Genomic DNA, 12,881 nt, shown 5'->3' with positions numbered 1-12,881 from the left:
AGGAATGGCTCATCTTCGTTTTCGTATAACCCTTTATTGCATAGCAGAATAAAACCCTTCAAAAGCGCCAAATGTGCTGCAGCGCCGAATAATTTGGCGCTCGTTTGCTGATCTCAGTGTCGCGGGTTCGAATCCCGCTCGCGACAGCTGTATTTCGATGAAGCCGAAACAAAACGACCTCGTGCTGCTTGGGGACGTTGACCTCCACACACTATGTACGCACTATCTGAATTGAGTGGTCGCTCTTAGGCTTTGTGCCACGCTCGGTGATGCCCCTGCACCGTGTCTGAGGTCGCCTTGGCAGTGCTCGGTCGTAGCTACAGTGAACAACCGGAATAAAAGAACAACACCAGGGGGTGTAGCGGACGCCAGGACAAACACTGAACTCTGCGACAGTTAATTTCGAGCGGTTGACAATCATTTACAGGGTGTTTCAGCGAGCATTTTCGAAAATTCCTAAAGAGAGGATGTTTGGCAAAAACTCTTTTCAGGAACACACTCAACCGCGGCCGGCGTTGCTTTTTAAAAGGTCACGCTGATTAGCTAATTAACTAGTGGCGTCTTGGGCTGAGACGCACCGCCTTTGCGCCGGCGGCGTCAAACACCACACGGGTAAGACGTCCCTATGAGCCTCAACGTGCGAAACACTGGCGAAGTTCCGTCACGTTCTGTGCCCTCTGTCAAGACCACCTAGGCTTTTAAGGCCTCTGCACGATTTCATCATCATCATCAAAACGTTTATTTCCACCGAAATGAAACTCCTTTTTGGACCCCCCGGCACGCAGGCCTTCTCCTCCGACGCGTGACGTCACCGCACTACGACGCGGGAGCAGCCACCGCCGACCGCTGCGGCAGCACCTCCTGGCGGCCGCTGCCGCCGTTCTCCTCCCGCGCTGTTTCAAATTGTTGAAGTGCGGAGTACTCCGAGGCGTATTTGGGTATAGCAAATTGAAGATAATGAATTTCACCGTTTTAAAAGACATGAAAGATATCTGGTTCAATGTAACAATCTTCGTTCGCATTTATGGAAACTGTTCAATCTTTTAAAAGCTTGCTTTGTCCAGTTTTTCTAGTAAATTGTTGAAAGCAATCATTTGAAAGGAGACATCGCGATTGCTGTAAACATCACTACCGTCGTGTTTGAACATGTGCTGCACGTGTCGTGAGTTACATGCTGTTCCGCCGTTCTTTCTTTCTGTGTCATTTGCTGAAGCTTCCTTGCGGGCTGTGAATTCTCGAAGTGCAATCCTGGGAAACGTCTGTGAAAGTGCTGTGCGCGTGTGACAGTTCCTGAGCCATTTGTTAAAATGCCAGGACACTGTTGTGTTCCTGGCTGCCGCGGGAATTACGATGGAGAAAAGACTGTGCGCGTCTTCACTTTCCCAACTGATGCTGACAGAAGGAGGCAATGGTTGAAAGCCATTCCACGTGCTGATTTCGAACCCGGAAAGCGCTCAGTGGTAAGTCGAAAAAGCGTGATATTTATTCCGCGACGTAGCTTTGTGTACATAATGCGCTACAACATGGCCTAGTGGGCGAGCTGGAAATATTCTAAATTTGAAATATTTCACTGCGCTAATTGCTATTGCACCCATGGAATTAATCATCTTAAATATGCTAACCTTATCTGCGCTGGGCTTTTGCAGGTCTGCGGGCGGCACTTTAAAGAATCAGACATTCGGACTTCTTCTAAGTATGTGGACTCAAAAACGGGCAAAGTCGTCGAGGCAAAATTGAAGATCGCTCGTCTCAGCTCCGACGCCATTCCCAGTGTATTCCCGAACTGTCCCGCGTACCTTTCTGAGCCCGCCACTACGTCCCGAGAAGCACCGACTGAAAAGAGAATGCGTCTTGAAGCAGCTTCTTTACGAGACGCCATCGCCATGTCACTCCAGACACGAGGAGGAAGATGCAAAGAACAAGATTGACAGTTTCCAAGTTCTATTGGAGTGCCTTCCTCAAACCAAGCTTTCTGATTTTTGGAATGTTATTTCTCGACCTGCCAGCGTCCTTTTTCTCAATCTTGCTGTTGATGACGTCCCTCGTGTTTTGTCGTCAGTCACGGTCTTAGAGAACCTCACGGTGAAAGTTCATTACCGAAATGTGCAGCTGACTACAATTGATGGCATAGATACCATCCCTCACACAGTACATGATATCCGTTGCTTGATAGGTCTGCTGGATGCTGTAGAGTCATTTCACGGAAAATTGTTGTCTAAGCATGAAGAAAAAATTGATGGTTTGCTTAAGTTGGCACTTTCCCTGCTTGAAGATGCCTTAATTGTGAACTGGCAGATGTTGAACAACCCAATGCAGTTAGTTTTTTGAAAGAGCAAGTTTCTCTTCTTGTCAAGCATAGCAGGTCATTCCGGTATTCTGCAGAGTTGCTGGTATTCTCAAGCATTTTATTTACAGTTTCTCCGCACGCTTATAGGTTCCTTCACAGTTCCGGAAACCTTAGATTACCCCATCAATCTACAATATGTCGTATATGTAACTCCTACAGCGTAAGCCCGGCAGCTGAACAGCAAGGCACTTCTTTCCTATCGTATGCAAAGAAGCTTGTCGCAGCAATGACGGAGCATGAAAAAATTGTACTCATGATGGAGGAAATTCACCTGCAGCCGTATTTTGATTATAAGGGAGGAGTAATTGTTGGTGCAGCTACAAATAGCCCTAATGCAGCAAAAACAGCCCATGTTTTTATGATGCAAAGCTTGCTTTCGCGTCAGAAGAATGTTGTGCACATACTGCCAGTAGAGCGTATCAACGCACAGCAGCTTCACACTATTCTGCATAGCATCATTACTCAGCTAGAGCATGTTGGGTTGCATATAATCGCAGTCATAGCTGACAATAACTCAATCAACCGGAAAACAATGTCACTTTTTGGGGCCCCCTGCAAACTTCAGAGTGTGTATCCACACCCTGCAGACTCTAAACGTCCTCTCTTTTTTCTTATTGATCCTGTACACTTAATAAAATGCGTCAGGAACAACTGGATCAATCAGCGAAATGTTGGAACATGCATGTTCTTTCCTAGCCACAGGACCTAATATAAAGCCACCTATACTTACAGCTTCATTTAAAACACTTCAAGAACTTCACTCGAAAGAACAGGGCCAGCTGATTAAATCAGCACCAACACTTTCGTCTAAATCTCTGAACCCATCGAATATTAAGCGACAGAATGTCAAGCTTGCGTTAACGATTTTCAGCATGTCTACGGCAGCAGCTCTGCGAGCATGTGGGCCCAGACTTGAGCTAGATCATGTGTCTGGTACTGCACAGTTCCTTGAAACAATAACAAAGTGGTGGAACATTGTAAATGTAAAGACATGCAACAAGGGTACTCGACTTCGTGATGAGCTGCAGTCACCGATTACATCAGCGTCAAGTCCACAGATCCAGTTTCTGTTAAGTATAGTGGAGTGGCTAGATCTGTGGCAGTCTCTCAAATTTGACACAGGCATACTTACAAGAGAGACTCACAGAGAGACTCACGACAGACACCTTGGTAAAGGTGACTAGGTATTGCCTAGATGAAATGAACTTCGAGTATGTACTTTTAGGAAAGTTTCAGACTGATTGCTTGGAAGAGAGGTTTGGCAAATACCGCCAACTCTCCGGTGCGCAATACCACATTTCCATAAGACAAGTCTATGAGTCGGAGCGAAAGCTTCGTCTGCAGAACATTCTGGAGCTCCCAGAGTTTGAGGCTGCAACAGATGCGGTGGCAGTAAACGATGCAGTACTTGAAGTGTTTGACATTGAGGTAACGGACGACGATTATGCGAAGGTGCCAAATCTCCCAGCAACCACTTACGTTGCTGGCTATTGTGCCCACGCTGCGTTCAAAAAGCTGTCATGCATGACTTGCAAAGAAAGTTTAATCCTAGAAGATGAAATTGAAGTAGAAGGTGGGGAGTTAGTCAAGGCCATGACTCGTGGTAGTCTCAAGTTTCCACAGCCTGCCATAGTAAATGCTGTTCTTACTGCTGAGATAGTTCTTGACAAACTGAGAAGCGAACAGCATGCGACACAGTTTCATGCACTACCAAATCAAAAGGAGGCTCTCTTGGCACTCACACATGATGTGTTAAACGACGGCATTGACTTTGATGTGTGTGAGAATGGGCGCACTCCACAGTTGGTAATGCACTATGTCCTAAGTGCAGCAGCAAACACGCTTCTAAATAACCTTTGTAAAAGAAAAAATTTTCAACTTATAGTTGAAAAGGCTGCAAAAGAAAAAAAGAGAAAATTGAAGACATTGAAGAATTGACTACTCTGTGTGCTTGTGACTGTTTTTGTTAGTTTTTTTTTTAGTTTCGAAACCAGTTTTTACATTGTATTATTATATATTCTGCATATTTTCTTTTGTTTGCTTTCTGTTTACAGCTTTTCTGTTGTTGGCTTCACTTACTGCATTTTATGATTCAGTGCTGTAACAGTTTCCTTACCTCCTACTCCTACTGATCGTGTTTCTCATCTGAAAATAAAATACGACTTGTGAAAGTCCTCTGCGTTGTTCATTTTCAAAAAAAAAATATTACGAACGTATCTTCACACATGCGCGCTTTGATATAAAGTCAGTAAAAGTTTGCTAAAATGTAACTGCTTATACTTTCAAAGAAACGAACAAAAAACATTCGGTTAGGGTGTGGGCAAGCAAAACACGATTTAAAAAAAAAAGTAATTTTCTTTTCGAGAGACATAATCAGCACTTTGAAATGCGCGAACTGCGTGCGAGCGCGGAAGCCGAACCTACTGGGCCGTCGCAGTGCGGTGACGTCACGCAAGCGTGGAGAGGCCTTAAAAAGTCTAGGTGGTGTTGCCTCTGTTCATCGCGGCCTCCGTGAAAACAGCACATCTCGTAGGGCATCCTTACCAGCGGGCGACGTCGACGATTACAGTTTGCGATTTGTACAATTAGTAACAAGCGCTTCAGTTATGACAACTCGAAATTGCTGCGGTCTTAGATAAGGGCACAAAACCCGCGGAACCACATGTTTGCAGGAACGTTTGGTGGTCCTGGTTTGTTGGGCGCCACAACACGGCGTTGTAGAGCTTTACCTGCCGAAAGAATCTGTCTACGCTTGTCAATACGGTCTCGGCTTACCGTACCGTTGCTGTATCCTTTCACGCACGCACACGTTGCCAAAAAGTGCACGCATGCAGGCTATACGGCAGACGTCTTTTAGTCGTCCGCTGTGTGAACTAATGTAGGGCGAAAAATATTCACACAAAACCCTTAATTTTCTCATGTAAACATACACAAGGGCAAGCTGTAATGTAGAGACTGCATGAATCCGAAGCAGGCAACCATTTTTTATTCTTGTCTTTAGTGGCAGTCGAAATATTTCTTCTCTATCGTTTCGAAAATTTCACCGTGAATTGTACTAAGAATCACTTCCAAGTCTACCCAATAACAATGGGAGACAGTGTAGTCTCACCCCGGCAGCCTTCACTAGTAAAGAAAGCTTCCAGCCACCCCGAAACCAAAACGGCTCTAAACCGTTCAGAACGTTTTTTTTTCTTCTTTCTCTTTTCCGCCTACCGGATAAGATCGGTGATGTTTCTAGTATGCACTATTTTTATTTATTTTCACTGTGAGTGTATTCAGATCTTTGCACACTATAACTACACCCCTTTGTCTAAAACCACGTGCAAAACAGACCACAAGCCGCTTTCTCTCTCCCCCTTCTTCTTTCCCTCTCCGCCTGTGCTTGAATCACTGGACACCCCCCTTCGATGGAGCCACACTTCAAGAACTACATGAGGGCCGTGAACGGGGCCGGCTGGTGCGCGAGTGCAGCGTAGATTAACACATAGCAGCTGCTATCGTATCCGACATTTAGTAAAGATATACCCCCTTGAGACGCTTCGTCTGTTGTTCCTCTTCGTCGAAGCTTGCTTTCGGCTGCGTCGTCGGCGTCAATTGACGCACCGTTGTTGCTTGCCTCTTCAGACAGGGAACATGTTACTTTAGCGTGGCCGCTACTTTTGAGGACGACGAAGTAAAAGTGAGTCAGCGCCTTCGTAGAGCAGCGCAGAAAGTTCGAATTTGACGCCGTAGTCACGCCACCAGAGGACGATGCGAACGCAATGGGCCTAAAGCGAGGGCCTTTAAATGGGCCTCCCGCGCGCCCCATTCGCCCAGTTTCCGTTTCGCGCAGGGGAAAGCACGGGATCTTCTCGCGCTGCTGGGCTTTTGAGAACGACTTTTCTCTTCATACGCAGAGCTAGGATCTTCCGGCTGACTCAAACCCGCAGATTTAACGGGCAAAAGAGGCAGCTGAGGCCAACGGGCTCCTGGACTGAGGAATGCCAACTGCTGCTCACATCTCTAATCTATCCTAATCCCCAAACACCTTGCCCGCTTTTGAAGTCTATTAATAAAGTTTTAAATCAAGAAATGAATCTCGATTTAAAAAACTGGCACGGCTTCGCCGTGTATATTAGTGTGGTTACGAGCACCCCATTGGCACTGACCACCACCACCATCATCAGCCTGAGTACTCACTCACCCACATCAACCCGTTCTGGCCACAACAGAAGGCGGCGATCGATGGCCTGATTACCATGGCTCAGTATACTGTATGTCCGCAACATGCTCCCATGCCTTTGGCCCAGAATGGACAACAGTTTAAGTCTGCTAAATTCTCTACGAAGAAATTACCTTCGGGAGGTCATAATACTTGATCAGATGCGGATTTTCCTAGAACCACTTCCAGACTGGCAAAGCCAATTTAGCTGTTTCTAGAGCAATTTGAAAAATCGCTAATTAACTTTTGGGGTTTTGCTTAATTACTGCTTAATGGGGGACGCCAGATCGAGTATCTACACTCACTCTGATCAATTTGGGCAGCGGCTGAAGTAGCTCAGAAGGCAGCAGCAGCAACGACGAGGAAACCTAAGTATCCTACGAGAGTGGTTATTTCAGTCACTGTGGCACTGTGTCCACACCTTGCTTATATCCAGCGGTGCAGTTCGCCATAACACATGCATTTTACAAAAAAGAAAAAAAATGGGCGGAAGGTGCTTTCGTGGCTGCTTTTTTTTTCATCATCACCAATCTAAAACGACCCACGTGGGCTTGTGCACGACTTTCAAATGAAAAACTACGTGAAATCCACGACAAAGACCCATATATGTGCGAGATGGGACGACCTTATCGCTGCAATGTTATTAATCTCGCCCGCCCACCTGACTTACTGCTGCGATTGCCGTATCTTGGAATCCAGTTCGTTACCCGGAGAGACCACTGGTTCTTTTTTCTTCACATTACATGCCCTGTCTATGTCGTATTTATCCTCGATTTCAGCTCAGACATCATGATGATGATTAATTATCACGGCGCAAGGGCATCTGTGGCCAAAGAGCGCCATGGCACACGGTTTTTCGTTCGGCTCAACGTGGGGTCAGCGACCCATTTCCCAAGCATTTCACACTAAGGAAGCCGAGCACCAGGCAGGGAAAAGCTGGTACCCATTGTATCCCCGGTGTGTGCCCGGCGACACTAGGGATCGAACCCCGCGCCTCCCGCATGCGAGGCGGATGCTCAAACGACTAGGCCACCGCTGTGGTAGCTCAGACATCGTGAACTCGAATTTGTTTCTTGACCTACTCCTGCTCTCTTAGCGTTACGCCTGTAATTAAGAAAAAAATGATACACGATTAATTACAATAGAAATCCCAGAGTTTTCAGGTACCCAAAGAGCGCGCTAGACGATGCCAGCCCAGCAGCTACAGGGAGGCGCAGAAGAAGCTCCGTCGCGAGATGTTGCTGCACCGGCGGGAATAGCCGCCACGTGGTCCGAGCGTGGTACCGAGCGCACGCCGTTCGCGGCTTGCCACCCGCATGCCAACATCGATCTGCTGACAGCACAGCATGGACCGCAAGCGACGGAGATCGCGGGAAGCAGCATACAGCGTCGAGGAGGAAGGGGCCAACTGCAGGCGTGCGCGCAGTGCCCCTCCTTCACCACGGTTCTCGTTCCCCCACCACCATCGCGACAGAGAGAGGAAGGATGGAGGTCGCGGCAGATGACCGCCTGTCTGCGCCGGCCTCCTAACCATGGTATTCTTACACCGTGCTCCTAACTGGGCCACCCCTTCTCCCCCTCCCGAACGGGGGAATCCCCGTAGCAGTCTGCAGAGTCACCAGCCGCTTCGTGCGCTCCTTCGCAGGTTCCCGCCACTGGTGCCCTGGCATCCGTGACGGCGGCGCCACCAGCGGGGACGGAGAGGGCTGCCGCGTCGTCTGCTAGCGGCGCGGCCGTGCGCCCTGACTGCAGCGCGACAGCGGCGGGCTGCAGCCTGGTTGCGTGGAAGCAAGCCACCGCAAAAGCTCAACGCTGTCGAGAGCCTGCTCTACAGCGAGCAGAGTAGAGTAGAGTAGAGTGGCGGGCGTGGCGCTATTTATTACGTATAATATTTATCCAATCGCCTGTCCCTTCTTACTGTAAGTCCCCTCTTTCTTTCCCCCCGTTGTCCTCTCCCTGTCCCTTTTATAGCTGCAGCTCAGTTGCGTCTGGATTGGACGGCAGACGCCGCGGTCAGCAAAAAATATTTCCTTTCCTTCTCGCATCTTATTTTACAATAAACCGCCACTAATAATAATACGCTCCATCTCCTGACATCACGTGCGAATCGTGTGCAGTAGGCGGTCAGTGAAGCGTAGAGGTTCGACGACAACCGCATCTCCAAGGGCAGCAGCGCCGCTCACGCTCAACACGACGGTGTGCTGGATGTTGTCACGCCGCACAAACTGCCCTGAAGCTACATGCCAGTGCCGGAAACGACGCAGCGTGCATTTATGCCGATCGACTCGCAACGTTTAGCAAGGGGAAAAAAAGCAGCCGAGCCTGCCTGGATTCGAACCTAGAATCTCCTGATCCGTAGTCAGACGCGTTACCTGTTGCGCCACAGGCCCCTTTTTCTTTCTTTAATGCCGACTTCAGCACGTCATTTATAAACCAATCCACGCGAACAACACAACACAGATGCTAAAGCTACGTCACCCGCATGTGGGGTTACATAAACACATTAAAATTCGCGCATGTATAACAAAGCTTCCCTTCTCGGAAGCCACCCAGGCACTGGGTCTTGTATTTTGTGGCCTTCAATAACTCTTCCAACAGATTCACGAAAACACTCTCTTATCGGGCTCGCGTCAATGTCCGCATGTCTGGCTGCCATCCTGGGTCGCCAAATACTGTGCAGGCCAAATATCACGATCATGTCGAAAGGAACCCCGTCTTCATTGTCGACAGGTAAAAATCTGATTCCGAAAGCACCTACCGGCAAGTATTTTTTAATCGTGCGTTGTAGAATGTCCCAAATGAAAGAGGCTTCCCAACAATACAAGAAGACGTGTTCAATCGCTTCCGGCTTTCGGCATATGAAACAATGATTTCCCCAAGGTACAAAAAAACCATACACTCCTGCCGCCTGTCCCTCTTTTCCGCTACAACTGCGCCCCCTTCAGTGCTGAGGCTAAATATTTCTCACCATTCTAACGCAGTTTTGAGGGCAATATGTGAAAAGGCTACCTCTCATAGAATCGAAATTATCATTTTATTTAGTAATAACATTTTTCTGGAACTAGAAAATGCGCGTATCTCAGGCACGAAGTTCATTTCATGGCACTCTCTAGTGTAATTTCATGCCAGGATACACCAGAGGGTGCCATGAAACAAACTTCGTGCTTGAGGTATACGCATTTTTTAATTACTGAAACATTTTATTACTAAACAACTGAGAATTTAGATTCTATTACAGACAGCCTTTTCCACCTAGTGCCATCAAAATCGCGTTATAATGGTTGGAACTCCTTAACCACAGCGCTAAACTCCCGCCAAATCTACCACCCTCTCCCTCATCCTTTCCTTCTCAGACCAATATGTAGCAGGTGGTATGGCTTCGACTATACAGACCGCCACCATGCCATGCCCTTTCCTGCTCTCCTTCATACATAGAGGGGGAAGATCTCCACCCTCTTAATTATACCGAAGCACCAGAGCGGATTTTGAGCGCAGTTACCAAACCTAAGCCCAAACAAACCGAAGCCTCCCTTTCAAGGGATGGAATCACAGGAGCGGTGAGAGGCTGCTCTGCGGGCCGAGACTTGAAAGTCGCCGCGGCCCAACAGTGCCCGGTCATGAGGGTCCGTCGCCGTGCTGCTCGTCCGCCTCACCCTTCACGCACCCTCACCTGATCCACTGAAGTGGCTGAAATAAAACTCTCACCAACCAACCAGCTCTCTCGTGCTAGCTCGCACTGCACACTAGATTTGGCCGTGATGGCTTTCCCCCTGACTGAAGAAATACCACCACTGAAAATTGGTCTTGAAGAGATGAAAGACACAGAATATGTCTCACTTGTCGGTGGACCCCTCAATCTCTCCATGAGGGAAGGGAGGAAGAAGTTGGGAGTGAAAGAAGAAAGAGTGCCGCTGTAAAGGGGTGCGGAATAATCTCCACCGCCTGGGGATCTTTAACGCGGGCTGACATCGCACAGAACACGGGCGCCTTTGGGGAAGAGGTAAAAACGCAGCGCGGCTAACACGTGGTCCGCCTGTTACTCCGTGCGTTGACTGGTCGGTAGCCGTGGGTGCCTGCGTCTAACCGCGCCCATTCAAACTTCACATGCGCCGGGCAGCCGTGCGCAGAAACTGCCGAATTCCTGGCTTGCAACAAGGGCGCTGTAAGCGTTAACAGCACAGTGCCGAACTCAGGGAAACGAATGATTGCGCCATGCTAGTGTGACTAATCGATGAGCAAAAAGGCGGCACTCACCAGACCACGGTGCATGGTTTCGTCTTGTCCAGAGAAGACGACATACAGGTTTTCGATAAACCAAGCTGTCGCGTGCACAGTACGAGCACCAGACGTCTGCAAAGCGGCTGCGTGGTTCGCGGCTGACTACTTCGCATGTCGTCAGCGCAACGCTGCCCCAAGTTCAGTCAAATGGTGCGAACTGGCCGGGTACGGACGGGGCCGTCGTGTACCCGGAATCACCGCAGACTGCCTCGCCTTCGCGGACCACGTGACCTGCGCTCGCGCGATGAGATGCGGCTCCTGAGCCGAACCAGCCGGGGTGGCTTCGCCGGAAATATGACGCTGACGGCCCAAAGCTCAACGCTAGGGCAGACGAGGGAGATAAAGAAAGAAAAGAGCTGCAGTTCAGAGGTACGGTGTCTAGCAGGGGGTCTTCATCGCCGATCGAACTCTCTGCGAGTCGAGATCACCTCACCGCCGATGACTCGCTGGTGCTGCCGAAGTCTGTAGCGAGATGGCGGGTTCTGGAGCCCGTAGCATTTTAACGCGAGAGCGTTAGTACCCCCATGTCGGAACAAAATTGTCCGAGGTTGGCGTCGGCCTTAGCGACCGTTTGAAGCCTCGCGGCTGGAGCAGGCAGATAGAATGTGGTGCATTGAGGCTGCCGGAATTTTGTCGGGAATTTTATTGCGAAGTAGACTGGGCTCCGATTAGCGATGAGAGCTGGCAACTTATGAGCTTAATTACCACAGCTGCCACGTGTGAAATGGCTTCACGCAAACGCAGATCATGAAACAAGCGGAAGAGAGCACTCTAAATGCTAGCCATTATCACCTCCTGCGCACGCTGACCGTTAGGGATGCCATCAGGTGCAGTAAAACAGGGCTCGGCACGACACTTAAAAAAAAATCGATACTGATATCTGATACCGGAAAAAATGCATTGCCGATTACAAGATACAGACTCGAAATTGATGTCCGACACAGATATACTGATACTTGGATGCACCACTGAAATCGTCCATATATCAATCAAGCTCGTTATATGCTTGGCCAAGTTAAGAAATTTCTCCATGGTTTCTGGAAGCTCTAGTGTGTCCGCTATAGCGCACTGTCTTTGGAGGGATTAACGAAGCCGGCCGTACGGATTTCTTGAAGCTCTGATTTCCTTGAGCTCCAATGTGGACGCAGCCATGGTTTCATTATAACTTTGTATAGAAGACGTGGTGACGATGAAACCATCGCTTCCACGAGCAGGCTAGCAATTTCTTTCTTTTTTTGCTGATCGTCTTCACGCGAACTGGTCTGTGAGCACTTGAAAGAATACGACTAAACTTGGAACTCTTTTTGGTGCTTTGTGTTTGTTACTGCTGTATTTACCCGATGGCATCTGTCTTTGTCCAGTGCTAAACGATGCAAGCTCCTTGCGCTTGAGGAAGTCCACGCAGTTAATTTCCCCAGCACTGTGATTAAGAGACGGTTAAAGTCAAACATTCTGCGTTGAAAGCTAGAAGGAAAACCTGAAAAAAGGGGGTTGAAAGTTTTTATTAGGCGAAACATAAATAACCCTGCTAAGAAAGCATTGCGTGAATTGTTTCTTCAGAAATAATTCTTTACTTATCATTCGCGCCCAAGTGCAGCTGTTCCCTTGTATGTTTTGCGATAATGTTTTTTGCACTTCCGTATTTTCATTAATGATGATTTTGTGCATTTTGGATGTCCTGTTTTTGTGAAAATTATAACCTGGCTGTGTTCACTGTTTTCTTTTTTTTATGTAAATATTTTAAAGTGAGTCTGCTCCTATGCCTTGTAAGGGCTGCCTGGGCCTCGTCAAGCTGTGTACCTACAGCTTTGAGTCCAGACAGCCAGCCAGATTTTCTGGGAAATAAATTGAATTGAATAATAATAATCTTTTTTCTTTCATTTTCAGACATGGTACAAATAGAGGCCTGTCGAATGCAGGAAGGCTCGACAGGCATGTGCCTGGCAGTTCGCGACGTCAATAGCGTTCATAGGCATGTTTATTTTTTGAAGAAAAAGAAATCAAGAAAAATGAGAAAACACGCACGCACATACCCGATCGCGCACACAGCCCGAC

The 12,881-nt window shown here is 48.2% G+C and overlaps 1 pseudogene; it reads left to right on the top strand.

Annotated features, from left to right (window-relative positions):
• Window positions 1-2,011: 2,011 nt before the first annotated feature.
• On the top strand, window positions 2,012-4,522 carry LOC144133512 (uncharacterized; annotated as a pseudogene).
• The last annotated feature ends 8,359 nt before the right edge of the window (window positions 4,523-12,881 follow it).

The sequence above is a fragment of the Amblyomma americanum genome, chromosome 1 (assembly GCF_052857255.1).
Source record: "Amblyomma americanum isolate KBUSLIRL-KWMA chromosome 1, ASM5285725v1, whole genome shotgun sequence".
Classification (NCBI taxonomy): Eukaryota; Metazoa; Arthropoda; class Arachnida; order Ixodida; family Ixodidae; genus Amblyomma; species Amblyomma americanum.
The sequence above is the reverse complement of the archived record's forward strand: the minus strand, read 5'-3'. Positions and strand labels throughout refer to the sequence as shown.